The sequence below is a fragment of the Lycium barbarum genome, chromosome 7 (assembly GCF_019175385.1).
Source record: "Lycium barbarum isolate Lr01 chromosome 7, ASM1917538v2, whole genome shotgun sequence".
Classification (NCBI taxonomy): Eukaryota; Viridiplantae; Streptophyta; class Magnoliopsida; order Solanales; family Solanaceae; genus Lycium; species Lycium barbarum.
Genome location: NC_083343.1, coordinates 125,509,061 through 125,523,585, shown reverse-complemented (window position 1 = coordinate 125,523,585; position 14,525 = coordinate 125,509,061).

The following is a 14,525-nucleotide window of genomic DNA, read 5'->3' as shown; positions in this document are numbered from 1 at the left end:
TTCAACTTGAATTATATGGACATACAAGAAAGAGTCCAAGATAGAAACAACAGGAGAAGTTGCATCTATATTTCTTATATACTTACAAGTTACATCTTCCTTTCCCCCGTCCCATTTTCCAACCCAATTTATTTGAGTACGATGAATCAAAACGTATGTATTGGTCAATATCAGAATTGTTTTGCACATCCGACCAAAAATAAATGAATTGAATATATATGTTGTTGACACCCAATTTTATCCCTCTTTTATTTAATTTACTCGGGTTTCTAAATTTACTGACGAGCTAAATACTTTATTTTTCACAATATTTTTATTTCTACTACTATTAATATCACTACTTTATTTTCAACATTATGAGCATTACTTTATCACAAATTTTAAACGGTTAGTCATCGTTTCGTTTTCGGGTTTGGACTCGTTAAATTAATTACAAGACAACGCTTTGTTAAATCATTATTTTTCTACATATTAATTGTCTTCGCATAATATATGTTGTACTAGTTATTAAATTAGAAGTCCAAAAATAATTAAATAGAGGGGAAAGACCAACAATTTCAGCCAAATAAATGACCCAAATAATCAGCCCACACGTTTTAATCTAACCAGTCCATGTCTTCAACAGACCAGCCCACATTATTCCCCTACCCAAAAATAATTCAGCCCATTACACATTTTAAACCCGACTCAGTCCAACCCATTTCCCCTTCACCCTTTAACCTAATCCCTAATCCCTTTTCTCTTACTCTTTTCCCTTCACCCGCCGCCCCTCACTTTTTCCTCTCTCATCTCTCTCGTCTCACCTCCGCTCTCCCTCTCACGCTCTCTCCCACTCTCCCCTGTCCCCCACGTTCTCTGCCATCTCCACTTCCCCTTGTTCCCCACTCCTGTCTCCTCCATCCCTCTCTGTCCCCGCTCCTTCGTCTCTCTCCCACGCTCCTCTCTTTATTTTAATACAAATGAAAACCCTATAAATGGAATCCGGGGGAATCGTTTAGAGGGGATTTTTTCGGTATTTTGGAAGGATTTTCAGATTTTGGGAATTGTTTCAGTACTTTTGAGAGACTCATACCATCTTCCATACTTGATTTTTTTCCTTCCCGATGAACTTTAGCCGTGGGGGGGACAATTACTCTATTTCCATTTCTTCGTTTTGAAACTTTAATTACTCTAATCGGGTTCGGGTTCGTTCGAGTTCGAGCATAGATTCGAGACCCCGACACCCCAGTTCACTGCACCAACAAGAGGTAAACTTCCTATCTCTTTTATTTTTTTATTGGATTTTTAGTTATGCTTTGCTAAGTTTAGTATCATTTTAAGCTTAATGTAGTTAATTATGTTTACCAAGTTAATTTTATCTAGTTTGAACAGAGTGATTAGTTAAGTGGTAATTTTGTTTAATCGATGATGTTTGTTAAGTTATTTGCTGGCTATGTTAGTTAAAAAATGTTTATGTGTTGATGTTCTGATTTATGGTAATCAAGGATTGTGTTCATTGGGTCTGAATTATTGTTGTTATACTGCCAGCTTTAGACCTCTTGTGTATGATTTAGGTCTCGGTTAGTGCTTATCTTATATGGCTTTATGCTTTGACATCATGAGTAGTATATAAATTGATGTGTATCCTTGAAGCATTGCCTGTATTTGTCTGATGTATAAGTTTGGCAACCTATCTAGGTATCTTGATTCCTTTGGGTCTAGTTCTGGGTTTCTCAAAATATGTGTGTGGTCTGGTACATACTCATACTTAGAACAATTGGTGATTACTTTTCTCTATGTTTGTCCATGTCTACATAGTTGTTAGTTAAATCTGCTGTTTGGTTGCCCACGGATGTGTTGTGAATGTTCTGTCAACATATTAATCACAGTTTACTATACAAGCATGTTTTAGATTAGTGTTAAGATCACATATGTCCTAAAGGGTTGTGAAATGAAAGTAGCTTAGACCAATATGATATCCCATAAGATACCTATGGTACGGCTATTAGATTGATGAAGTTCAACTGATTACATGAATGTGTTAAGCTAAATTTCAGAACTGTGTACATGAAACTTGGTGTGTCTGCCTCAAACTATGCCAAATTCACAATGATTAGTAACTTATTTATGTTTAGGTGTGATTAATCCTCCTTTGCTGCATATGGTGCTATGTGATTCTGAGTGCTTTCGTTTCTTGTTTTATATCCCATGCCTGCTTTGACTACACTTAACCTTGTCCCTTCCGAGCTGTCACACTGCCTGAAGTGCCTTGCACACCTCTAATACCTATCTGATAACTTCATATTCAACTGTATCTACCTGAATTACTGCTTTGGTGACATGATATGGTTTTGTGCTTCTCAACTCAATTCATATGTGACCATTATATAATCATAGCATTGAACCTGTTTTGTATGCCCATCAGTACCTTGAGGAGTTGTTTTTGGACTACTTGAATTCTGTATTAGTCTTGCGTAGTTAGTTTCCTCCTTTAGAATACTGCAGCATTGTACCTCACTTCGGACATCTCTACTGATCATAAACATCAAATCTCATCAGTGTCCTGTTTTATTCCTTAAACTCTGCATTACTGATTATGATTCACCACTCTCTCTGTTCTAGATATGTCATCATGTATCATTGAATGAATTTTGCATAATCCCTCCTCTTCAAACATGCTGTAACTTGCCTGTTCTCTTTCATCTTGGCTGCTGCACTGTTGCTAAAATCAAAATACTGCGTTAGGTTGAACCAAGTATTTTAGCCTTATTCATCAGTTACTTTGTTGCTAGAAATTTAGGACAGATCATTGTCATTTTCTTGAGGACATTTGCTGCTTTCTAAACTACATAATGTTGCCATAGAATTATTCCTTTGTTAGTTGTTGTTTCTTGCCTTCTTTATGAATCCAAGAAACTACTGATGAAGTGATTCTGTGTTACCACTTTAAATGGAACTTACTTATAGTTCCAAACTGTTGCTATCTCTTGTGTTCTCTCTAAATATAAACTAAGGCAGCAAAAGGACAGGATCAGTCTCCTTTCAATAGCCTGCCTGTCCAAGGTTCTTGAAATCTTTGGAACTTGTCGCAGCATTTGAAACAGGATGGTGGTGACCCCGTAGTTTTTCCTCATTTCTAATCTTTGTTGTCATATTTTTGGACTGAATCTGCTATTGCATTTTGTTACATTTACTGCTGCATTTTGAGGATTAGTTGTTGCATGTTCAAGCTGTGTCGTTGCTACTTCGATCAGATCCGTCGCGTCACTGCCTATTCAATTTTGTGATCCTTATATTGCAAGTATACCATGTTGATTATGTATATATGTGTATGACCAGCATACCTTAGTTAATACATTTATTGGGAATTATGGATTAAGCTTGTATCCCGCCGGTGTTAGCCATGCCTGGGATTCACGAAATCCCTTGGAACTTGTGCGACATCGGGAAGACGGGGGCGAAAGTTTTCCAATATCAATCTCCTACCTTACGGTCGTATACATAAGATATGCCAAAATATACAGTGTATACATAATCTACTGATTTGTTTTGAGTTATATTTTACATGTTTAACCTTGTTTATTGATCGTATACTAATCGTTTTCTTTCGTTTTTATGCATGACTATCGCATACGAGTCCCTCGGACTCGTCTCCCTCCGCATTTGGCGTTGGGCTAAAAGCCCAACATGACCTCCTCCCTATCATTTCTGTCCGCAGCCAACTAAGAAGACAAAAATCTGGGCTAAGCCCAATAGCGGCAGCCAATCTGTAGCAATCAGTCTAAATGGGCCGGTTCATTTGATTTCATACTACTGGGCAGAATCCCAATAGCAACAGTAACGCACCAGCAATCTTTAAAAATGGGCTGAGCCCATTTAACCTATTTGCTCCTCCATTTTATTTTTGTGCATCTAATTTATGTTGTATGACTAACACTTTAGCTTGTTAATGCCTTAGCGGAATTAGTAAGGGTTTTAGTTTAGTAATGGGTAGTTAATTTCACAAAATTACATTCACTTTTATTTATGTTCAAATAGCAGGCCTACGCATTCTTGGGTTAAAAGAATCATTTTTCATTCTTACCATCTTAGGATTTTCAAAACATCACAAATTATACACTAATGTTAGCTTATTTTGAGAAATAAAAAGACAAGCTAGTTCTGTGGATAACTGCTTCACTTTAGCTCTTTTTCAACGCTTGAAACATATATTTGCTAAAACAATCTTTACATAGTCTATATTGAACTAATAGTCTTTTGTAAGTCTTACTTTTGAATAGCACTTAAAATCCTCCTTTATACAAATAATTATTTTTTACAAGTCTTACTTTATATAGCATTCTATTTCTATCTATAACTTTAAGCAATACTTACAAGATATTTTCTTAAACATTTAAATATTACATCTACATTTTAGCCTTAATTAATTAACGTAAGTCCGGTCGGTTAACCATTGTTAATGGGTCTTAAAGGATGCCTAATACCTTCCCTTTAGACTAATTGAACCCTTACCTAGAATCTTAAGTTTCCCAGATCTTAAAACAGAGCTAACTTTAAAAAATAACTTTAATAAACTTTAGGTGTCCTAATTCACCATAAATAATTAGGTGGCGACTCCTTAAAACAAACAAAAAATAGGAATCACGAATATGTTATACTTCTAATTTAATCCGGTTAAAATGGGGTATGACATATGTGGTTAAACCAAAATGAAGAACCTAGGGTGTTTGGCAAGGGCGGAGCCATTTCTTTAGTTACGGGCGCGTATAACTCAATAACTTTGGCTCAAATACTATATTTGTATTAAAAAAAATTATTTGATATGTATAAATGCTATAGCAAGAATCCAATAAATAAAACAAATTGTGACCCAGAACCCATACTTTATAATCCTGGCTCCGCATCATGTTTGGTACGGTGAAAAGTTTTTCCAATTTTCTCATGTTTGTTTGGTTAACAAGTTACTTAAAAATCAGGAAAATGACTTCTGTGGTGGGAGTTGGAAAAGCAAGTTTCATAAGTGTCATTCCAAGCTCATTGTCTCCTCCTAATCCAATGCCCCAAGCCCCCAATCCCCACCCCTCGCCATCCCCGACCCCCACCTTGCTCCCCTCATCTCATTCGCGCATCATAATATTTTCTTAGATTACAACGTTCTTGGACAAAAAATTTCTATTATTTACCAAACATTAAAACATAATTACAAGAAATTTATTGCGGTAATATCTTTATATTACCATATATTAGTTAGTTTCCTTGTTTCACTAATTACCATATATTAGTTAGTTTCCTTGTTTCACTAGGGTTCAAGATTGTATCCTATATATATTCTCTCTTGGTGAATGAATGGAACAAGTCAAGATTGTGTAGTTTCTACATGGTATCAGGCCACACGTTTTTTTTTCTCTTCATCGTAAATTTCCATGGCCGGTGACGCCGTACCTCCTCCACCACCACCCAAAATTGAGTCTAATTCTCCCTATTTTCTCCGTCCTCGATGTTACATCTCGTATTTTTGAACGTCGGGTTAATTGTAAGTTGAGGTGGGGCCCACACGTCAAGATTTTTTTTGGGACATGTGACAAATTATATAAATCACATATGTGAAGTTAAACACAACTCAAGAAGGACCCTTGGGCCAAATCAAAGTGGAAGTCCTCCAAACGAATATTTTTAAGAAAACGTTTTCGGGTGACCTAACTTTGGGGGGAAAAAATTGTATTATAAGTTTGGAATTTGGAAAAATACCAAGAAATAGAAGTTGTAGATAATTGAATTAGCTTTCCATCCATAGGTCGTGAGTTCCCAGGTGACGTCGGTACAAGGAGATATGGACGTTTTAAGGCCGAAAGGTCAGTGGGCTAGGCCCAACTCGGGACCAACCGAGTTGGCCCAAAAAAATGAAAAGAAAAATTTGGGCCCAAGGTGAGAGGGTGGCCGGCCATACCTGGTCCAAGCCCACCAAATTAATTAATTTCCATGTGGCAAATTAATTATAAAGGGATCATTATCCCTTAGATGATTCAAGAAACTTAGAAGGAGAAAGAACAAACAAAACAAGAGCAAAAAAAAGGGCCATTTCGGGTTTGGCCATAGAAAATTCACCCCTCCAAATCTTCCTCCAAAAATTATTTTCTTGTGGTATTCCTACTAATTTAAGGGTCCTTTACAACTTGGTGTAATTGTTTTGGAAGAAGGAGCACTTATTTCTTCAAGTTGACAACTTGTTCAAGTGAAGGAGTTGTAGAAAAAGGTAAGAATCAATTCCTTTTTCTTATGTTATGAAGGTTTGTTTATGTTGTGGTATGTGGAAATGAGTAGAAATTATGGAAATAAGGAAGTTTGCAAAGTGGGTATGTATATATATATATGTAGCCATGAGTGTATATATGTTGTATACATATATGAGTTGAATTTTATGTTGTATTCTAGTTGTGGTTATGGTGAAAATTATATTGGGAATGAAAGTTGAATGAATTTTGGTTGAAGTTGGAATGTAGAAGATTATGTCACTTTAGAATGATTTTGTGATATTATGGAAATGAAGTTGTTAAGATGTGAATTATGATTATGGTTGATGAAATTGGAAGATGGAAATATGTTATGAATATGTAGGTTGAAGATTTGAAGTTTTGGGTGAATTATGTTTTGGTGAAAAGTTTGTATATTTTGTATATCTTGTGAATATTTCGTAGAAATGATATGAAATATTTCCAAATTATATTGTGATGATCTAGATTAATGATGAATGTGAAACCATTGAGATTAGTTTGGAAATTGAAGTTGAAATGAAGGTTATGACATTATGTTGGAAAGATAGCTAGTTAAGTTATATTGTGTTTATAGTGATTGTTGTTGTTGTTGATGTTGTTGTTGGGTTGTTGTTGATTGTTTTGGCCGAGTTAAATTCTCGGGGATGCTATATGTATAGGGGAGATGCTGCCCAAATTTCTGTAGGCAATTATGAATAAAGATTGAATACTTAAAGATTGGAAATTGAGAATTGGTAAATGTGACCAATTGCAGATTTTGGGCGAAACGGGAATTGAATTTGGAAAGGCGTAAAGAGCATATAAGGTATGTAAGGCTATCCCGATTCTTCTTTTGGCATGTCCTAGGTGTACTAGGATCGGATTTGAGCCTCGGAAAGTATTCTGCTCATCGGAATCTGCATTTGAAAATACCCATTTTTCATTCAATTGAATTGAACCCTATAAGTATGCTTTATTGAAAGAATTGTGCAAACTTCCGCAAATTGTCTAGAAAATTATGGAATGTCCCTAGAACCTCCGTAGGTGACTTTATAAGCTTAAAATACGTAATTTGAGCCCACCGCTTCGTTTGTCCCGAGGTGGGCCCACTATTTCCGATTTTACCCTTTTGTGTTTATGACTTGTCTTCGAGCATTTTTTTTAAGAAATATTCTAACTACTCTTTTAACTACTAAATAAAAATTGTTTTAATATTTCATTAAGCCTTATGAATTGTTTTGAAACTTGGGAACGATCTCAGAAAGATTATGCTTCCGTAACCCATTTTGACATTCAAATTTCACTTACTATGACTCCGTTCGATTTCATTGATTTGATCTGTCATTCGATATGCTTCATTGAGTCTCTGGAAATATATATGGTATTTTTATTGCATTTAGTTTCTCACTACTCCATTCGTGGATGCCTCAATGTTTCCCACACTGAGCCCGGGCCAGGATATGTTGTCAAGCGTATTCCTCTGCATTGTTCGCCGTGCCTCGATGTGAGGGGGCAGGTATACATGTACATGGGTTGTGGAGTATGCTGTGCCATGTACACATATTCTGATATGATATGATATGATCTGTTATGGCCATCTGATATGATATGCTACGTTACGGGGTTATACCCCTATTCTGATCCTTCTGTATTGTGGCACTAGCGTCGGGAGGGTGGCCACGTTTTGTCTGCCGAGTCCCTTGGAAGGGGCCGGATATGATATGGCATATGTTTCTGTATACACTCTGTATGTTTTGAAAATATGCATTTGATACTTTGGATTTTACACTCACTTTTCTGTACGTTCTGTACCGGTTACGATTTTGATTCTGTGATTCAGGCTTTACATATTCAGTACTGACCCCCTTTCTTCGGGGGCTGCGTTTTCATGCCGCGCAGGTACAGACGACAGGTTTGCTGATCCGCCCGCTTAGGACTTTATTCTGCTATTTTGGAGCGCTCCTTTATCCGGAGCCTATATTTTGGTACAATCTTCTGCTATTGTATATATGTACGCTATTCAGGGGTACGACGGGGCCCTGTCCCATCTTATGATTCTGTTATGTTCTGTAGAGGTCTGTAGACATACTTGTGTGGGTTCTGTATATGTTTTGGGTTGTTATGATCGGTGATGGCCTTATCGGCCTCTACGTGCAAAATCTGTTCATCTGTGATATTTAGTAGCGCCAACTAACCTTTATATTAATATATTTTGATAATATGTTGGTTTGGGTTATTGGGTACGTTTGGGTGTCCAGCACGGACACTAGTCGCGGCCTACGGGGTTGGGTCGTGACACTCAAGACCGACCCAGGGACTATATCACGCCTACTCGTTTCAAGGGCGCATCAAATAACGCTGCCGTCGGGTAGCACTTTACTTCCGATCAATGAAAGGCTATTACGGGATTTTTTGGTAATGCTACAATTCCCGAAAATCGCTTGAATGGTAAGTTTGATGTTTTTTCTTGGATTATTGACACTGGTGCTACTCATCATGTTACCGGTGAGAAATCTTGGTTGTTTGATGTCCATACTGTTGATTGTCTTATTGGTTTGCCTAATGGTGAAAAGGTGCTTGCTTCTTTGGAAGGTTTTGTTCGACTGTCAGATAAAATCACCTTACATCATGTCCTTTATGTGCCTTATTTACGTTGCAACTTACTCTCCGTCCCCCAACTTACTGATAATTTACATACTATTGTCTCTTTTAATTCTTATATGTGTGCTATTCATGACCCACTGAAGGAGCTGATTGGAACGGGAGTTAGGAGGGACGGACTATACTATTTTAGCAAACAGGACGTGGTTCAACATGTGTCTACTGTCGTGGCAACGTCCGCATTGGAATTGTGGCATCGACGATTGGGGCATCCTTCCGAGAGAGTAGTTAAGTTGCTTCCTCATGTCAATAGTGCTAAGAGTAGTTTAGCAAAGGATTGTGAAGTGTGTTTACGTGCTAAGCATCCTAGAGACAAATTTCCTTTAAGTGATAATAATGCATCTAGAATATTTGAGAAAATACATTGTGATTTGTGGGGCCCATATCGCCATGTTTCGTCGTGTGGAGCTCGTTATTTTTTAACAATTGTTGATGATTTTTCCCGAGCTGTTTGGATTTACTTGTTGGTTGATAAAACAGAAGTGTTTCCGATGTTTATGGCTTTTGTTGCTATGGTTGATCGACAATTTAATCAAACAATTAAAGTTGTACAAAGTGATAATGGTACAAAATTTAATTGTTTGATCGATTTTTTTTCCGCCACTGATATTTTGTTTCAAACCTCTTGTGTGGGTACTCCGTAACAGAATGGGAGGGTAGAGAGGAAGCATAAACATGTGTTGAATGTTGCGAGGGCTCTCAGATTTCAGGCCAATTTGTCTATTTTTTTCTGGGGTGAATGTGTTCTTGCTGCATCTCATCTCATAAATCGTACCCCCACACCCAAATTGGAAAATAAAACACCTTTTGAAATTTTATTCAATAAACCTCCTTCTTTTGATGCTATTCGTACTTTTGGGTGTTTGTGCTTTGCTCATAATAAAAAAACTCAGGGTGACAAATTTGCTAGTCGGAGCAAAAAGTGTTTGTTTGTGGGATATCCATTTGGTAAGAAGGGGTGGCGGTTGTTTGATCTTGATACGAAGGAATTTTTTGTCTCTCGTGATGTAAAGTTTGTGGAGGATGTGTTTCCTTTTGCTTGTCCGGAAGATGTTAATATTTCGTCTAGTTTTTTTGATGAGGGTGCTGAAATTGATCGTGATTTTATGGTGTACGGGGATGAATTAGGGGGTGAAGTTGATAGTTCGGAGGCTGCCGGGCAGCAGCCGCAAACCACTGCCCAACCAGCGCCTGCTGGCAGCCAGGCCGAGTTACAGCCAGCGGCCACTGTCCAGCACGCTGGGAACCCAGCGCCAGCTGGCAGCGAGGCTGAGCGGCTGCCAACAGCCACTGCACAGCCCGCTGGGAACCCAGCGCCCGCTGACAGCGAGGGGGGGGGGGCAGCAACATCATACCCCAGTCACGAATGTGGAAGGTGGCTTGGGGCGTGGTTTTCGGGAGAAATTTCCCTCTGTTGTGCTTCGTGATTATGTGACACACTCAGTTTTTGCTAATAGTCCGTCCCCTACAACTCCTGTTAACAATCAATCCTCAGGTACTCCCTATCCTTTGGCACACTACATTAATTGTGACAATTTTTCTGTAAATTATCGTAAGTTTCTTGCAGCTATTATTTTGGGTAAGGATCCTAAGACCTTTAAAGAAGCCATGAAACACGAAGGTTGGAGACATTCAATGAAAGAAGAGATACGTGTATTGGAAGACAATGGTACATGGACTTTGGAACATCTTCCTCCGGGTAAGAAAGCACTTGGTAATCAGTGGGTGTACAAGACCAAGTTTTTGTCAAATGGAGATGTGGAACGGCTCAAATCGCGCTTGGTTGTGTTGGGAAATCATCAACAAGCGGGGATTGACTACAATGAAACTTTTGCTCCGGTCGCCAAGATGACTACTGTTCGAGCCTTCCTAGCCATTGCAGCATCCAAAAATTGGGAACTTCACCAAATGGATGTTCATAATGCCTTTTTACATGGTGACCTTGATGAGGAGGTGTATATAAAGCTTCCCTCCCGGGTTTGAAAGTCCAGATCCTACGTTGGTGTGTCGTTTGCGCAAATCGCTGTATGGGTTGAAACAGGCCCCTAGATGTTAGTTTGCAAAATTGGTGACTGCTTTGAAAGGGTACGGTTTCCTTCAATCTTATTCTGATTATTCTCTTTTTCATTTACTAGAGGGAATATTCAGATTAATATCTTGGTTTATGTTGATGATCTTATTATTTCTGAGAATGATTCCGCTGCACTTGCAACTTTCAAAGCCTATTTGAGTGATTGTTTCAAAATGAAAGACCTTGGGTCTCTCAAATATTTTTTGGGTATTGAAGTAGCTTGTAGTTCATCAGGGTTGTTTTTGTGGCAACGCAAGTATACTCTTGATATTATCTCTGAAGCAGGATTGTTAGGTGAAAAGCCAAGTGGGTTCCCTATTGAGCAAAATCATAAACTTGGCCTTTCAAATGGAGATTTGTTGTCGGATCCGGAGGTCTACCGTAGATTAGTTAGGCGTTTGATTTATTTGGGGGTCACTCGACCGGACTTGGCATATTCTGTTCATATTTTGTCTCAATTCATGCAAGAACCCCGGATTGAACATTGGGAAGCGGCCTTACGAGTGGTCCGTTATTTGAAAGGCACACCAGGACAGGGTATTTTGTTACGTGCCGACAGTGAGTTAACTTTGCAGGGATGGTGTGATTCTGATTGGGCGGCTTGTCCGCTTACTCGTCGTTCGTTGACAGGTTGGCTAGTATTTCTAGGTCAATCTCCTATCTCTTGGAAGACAAAGAAGCAACACACAGTTTCTAGATCTTCTTCAGAGGCTGAATATAGGTCCATGGCTGCGGTCACTTGTGAGTTGAAGTGGCTGAGAGGTCTGTTGTTGAGTTTAGGTATACAACATCCCAAGGCGATCAAATTGTTTTGTGATAGTCAGTCCGCTTTGCACATCGCAAAAAATACGGTTTTCCATGAACGAACAAAGCACATTGAGGTAGATTGTCACTTTGTTCGTGATGCAATTAATGAAGGTTTGATTTCTCCGTCACACGTTTCAACATCTTCACAATTGGCAGACATTTTTACCAAAGCTCTCGGCAAAACTCAGTTTGACTTCTTGCTTTCCAAGTTGGGCATTTTTGATTCCCATGCTCCAACTTGAGGGGGGGGGGGGGGGGGGGGTATTGCGGTAATATCTTTATATTTACATATATTAGTTAGTTTCCTTATTTCACTAATTACCATATATTAGTTAGTTTCCTTGTTTCACTAGGATCTTAGTTTCCTTGTTTCACTAGGGTTCAAGATTGTATCCTATATATATTCTCTCTTGGTGAATGAATGGAACAAGTCAAGATTGTGTAGTTTCTACAAAATTACTATTTTTTTTTTTATGTTTTATGAAAAAACAATTTGCTTCGTCTCACATCAGTTCACCTAGTGGATGTGAGACAAGCTGTTGCAACAAACCCCAGCATCTTTATTTAAAGGAATGAGCAGTAGTGATGTACTTGAAAAATAATGGTCACCATGAAATGGGGCTCTACTTATAATTGTTAGTGGGATTTCATGGGTCCTCCACAATTTTGTTCGATGGCTATCATTAAAAGGGAATGAAAATGGTGTGAATAACATCACCAATATCTTATTATTACCACTAAGTTGGACGAATATTTGCCCCATTAGTGTTATAACTACTAAAAATGCACATTAGGACAAAGAAGAAAAAAAGAATAATAGCACTATAGCTAATGACTTAATAATTTTAAGTTGCTCCATGTAATGGAGTTTGTGTTTTCTCACGTTTCAAAATTTTCCTAATAGCCATACGATATTCACGATTTAGTAGTGTGATTAAAATAAATTCGTGGGGTGTAGAGTTCATTAAAGGGAGAAGCACTCCCTACCAAGTAGAAGCGATATAGGGACTATGAGTTCATATAAATTTATAATTTTTAACACAGAGTATAAATATATATATACGAAAATCTATTAAATCTCATTAAATATTAAATTAACACGATGATAAGTTTAATATTGAGAATCTTAAAAATTAAACCTATTAAATTGAAATCATGAATCCCCTCTACTGCCAAGACTCAAGGTTGAGACCTGGCCGTCAGTTTTCATGTTTCTCCTTTGATTTGATTAGTAGTACTATTTTATATTGCACATTCCTCACATTTCCCCCCCATTTGGTATTCCGTACCTAATTAGGGTGTTTTTGGTGGTTTACCCACTATAACCGCCCTCATCACTTCAGCTTTGAAATGTGCCCCTACGGTTATAAAATTGGTCCAAATATACATTTATTTAGGCAAAAGCTTTCAAACACGTGGTCTCTTTGTACAAGAAAAAAGGCTCAAATTTGCCACTAAAATTTTGCAAAATTCGCGTATTTCATTTTTCTCAACATACCATTCAATCGCTGTAAATGGATCACCAGTATAACAATTGATTTTCTCCACACTAAAAGATACTAGTTGAAAACCACCGTTACTGCACCACCAATTCACCTCGATGTCACTCACATGTTGAACACACAAAATTTTCATGCAAAATCACCTCATTCAAACGGTCACTTTCACACTTTCGTCTTTACTATTTTTTTTTTGTGACACCATTGTTGTAAGACCAATGGTCCTCAACTATTATAACCCACTCTTGACTGCTTGAATTTTGTTGCAAATGATTTAAAGGTAAATATTATATATAGTGGCGGAGCCAAGATTTATATTAAAGAGTGTCAAAAAAATATAGATATGTCACGACCCAAGTTCGAACACAGGATCTTAAGAAATTTTTGCAATTCCTTAACCACTGAACTAAACCTTCAACTTGTGTCAAGGGGTGTCAACACTGGTATATATACTTATAAACCAAAATTTCACCTATCTATACAATATAATTTTCCGGCGAAGAGGTGTCGCTTGACACCCCTCGAGCAAGGGTAGCTCCGCCCCTGATTATATACCTAGACTTATTTTAGCAAAGGATATTGATGTGGAGTTGCATCGCTATTGATGGTCTGAAAAAGATTGGTGATGGAGTTGTGTTGATTGAGTTTCCAACAAACGTGATAATTTAACTAGGTGGTGCTATTATTCATTGTTTGAGTTTTATTTGGGATGATTTAAAGTTTAAGAGTCATTAATTTGAGCTTCGGGAACAGACACATTATAGTTGGAGGTTTTGAGTGCTAAAAAAGATAATATTGTTGTTGCTCGAATAATTAGCCCTTTATTCAAAATTCATGCGTAAATTTGAATAATTTCGCAAAGTTCAAAAGTAGATTTGAGCCTTTTCTCTCGTAAGAAAATGTCACGTGTTGAAAAGCTTTCGGCATTAGTGAATAATGATATATTTGAACCAATTTTGTAAAGTAAAAGCATATTTTAGTCCAACTATTGAGGGAGCCAGTTCCGATACTGTACTAAACTTAACTGAATGCAATGAGTGTACTCACAAAATCACAAGACTCTTAATAATAGAAGATAATTGAGAAACGTTTTACTCCACTATTTTTAATTCACTACAAAATTCAAATGCTCGTAATTCTTGATATACATACATGAATAATATATACACTAGGCGAAGCTAGAATATAGTTTATGGGTTCGATTGAATTCAATAACTAGGTCCAAATTCTACATTTATCTCAATAAATCATGAAATA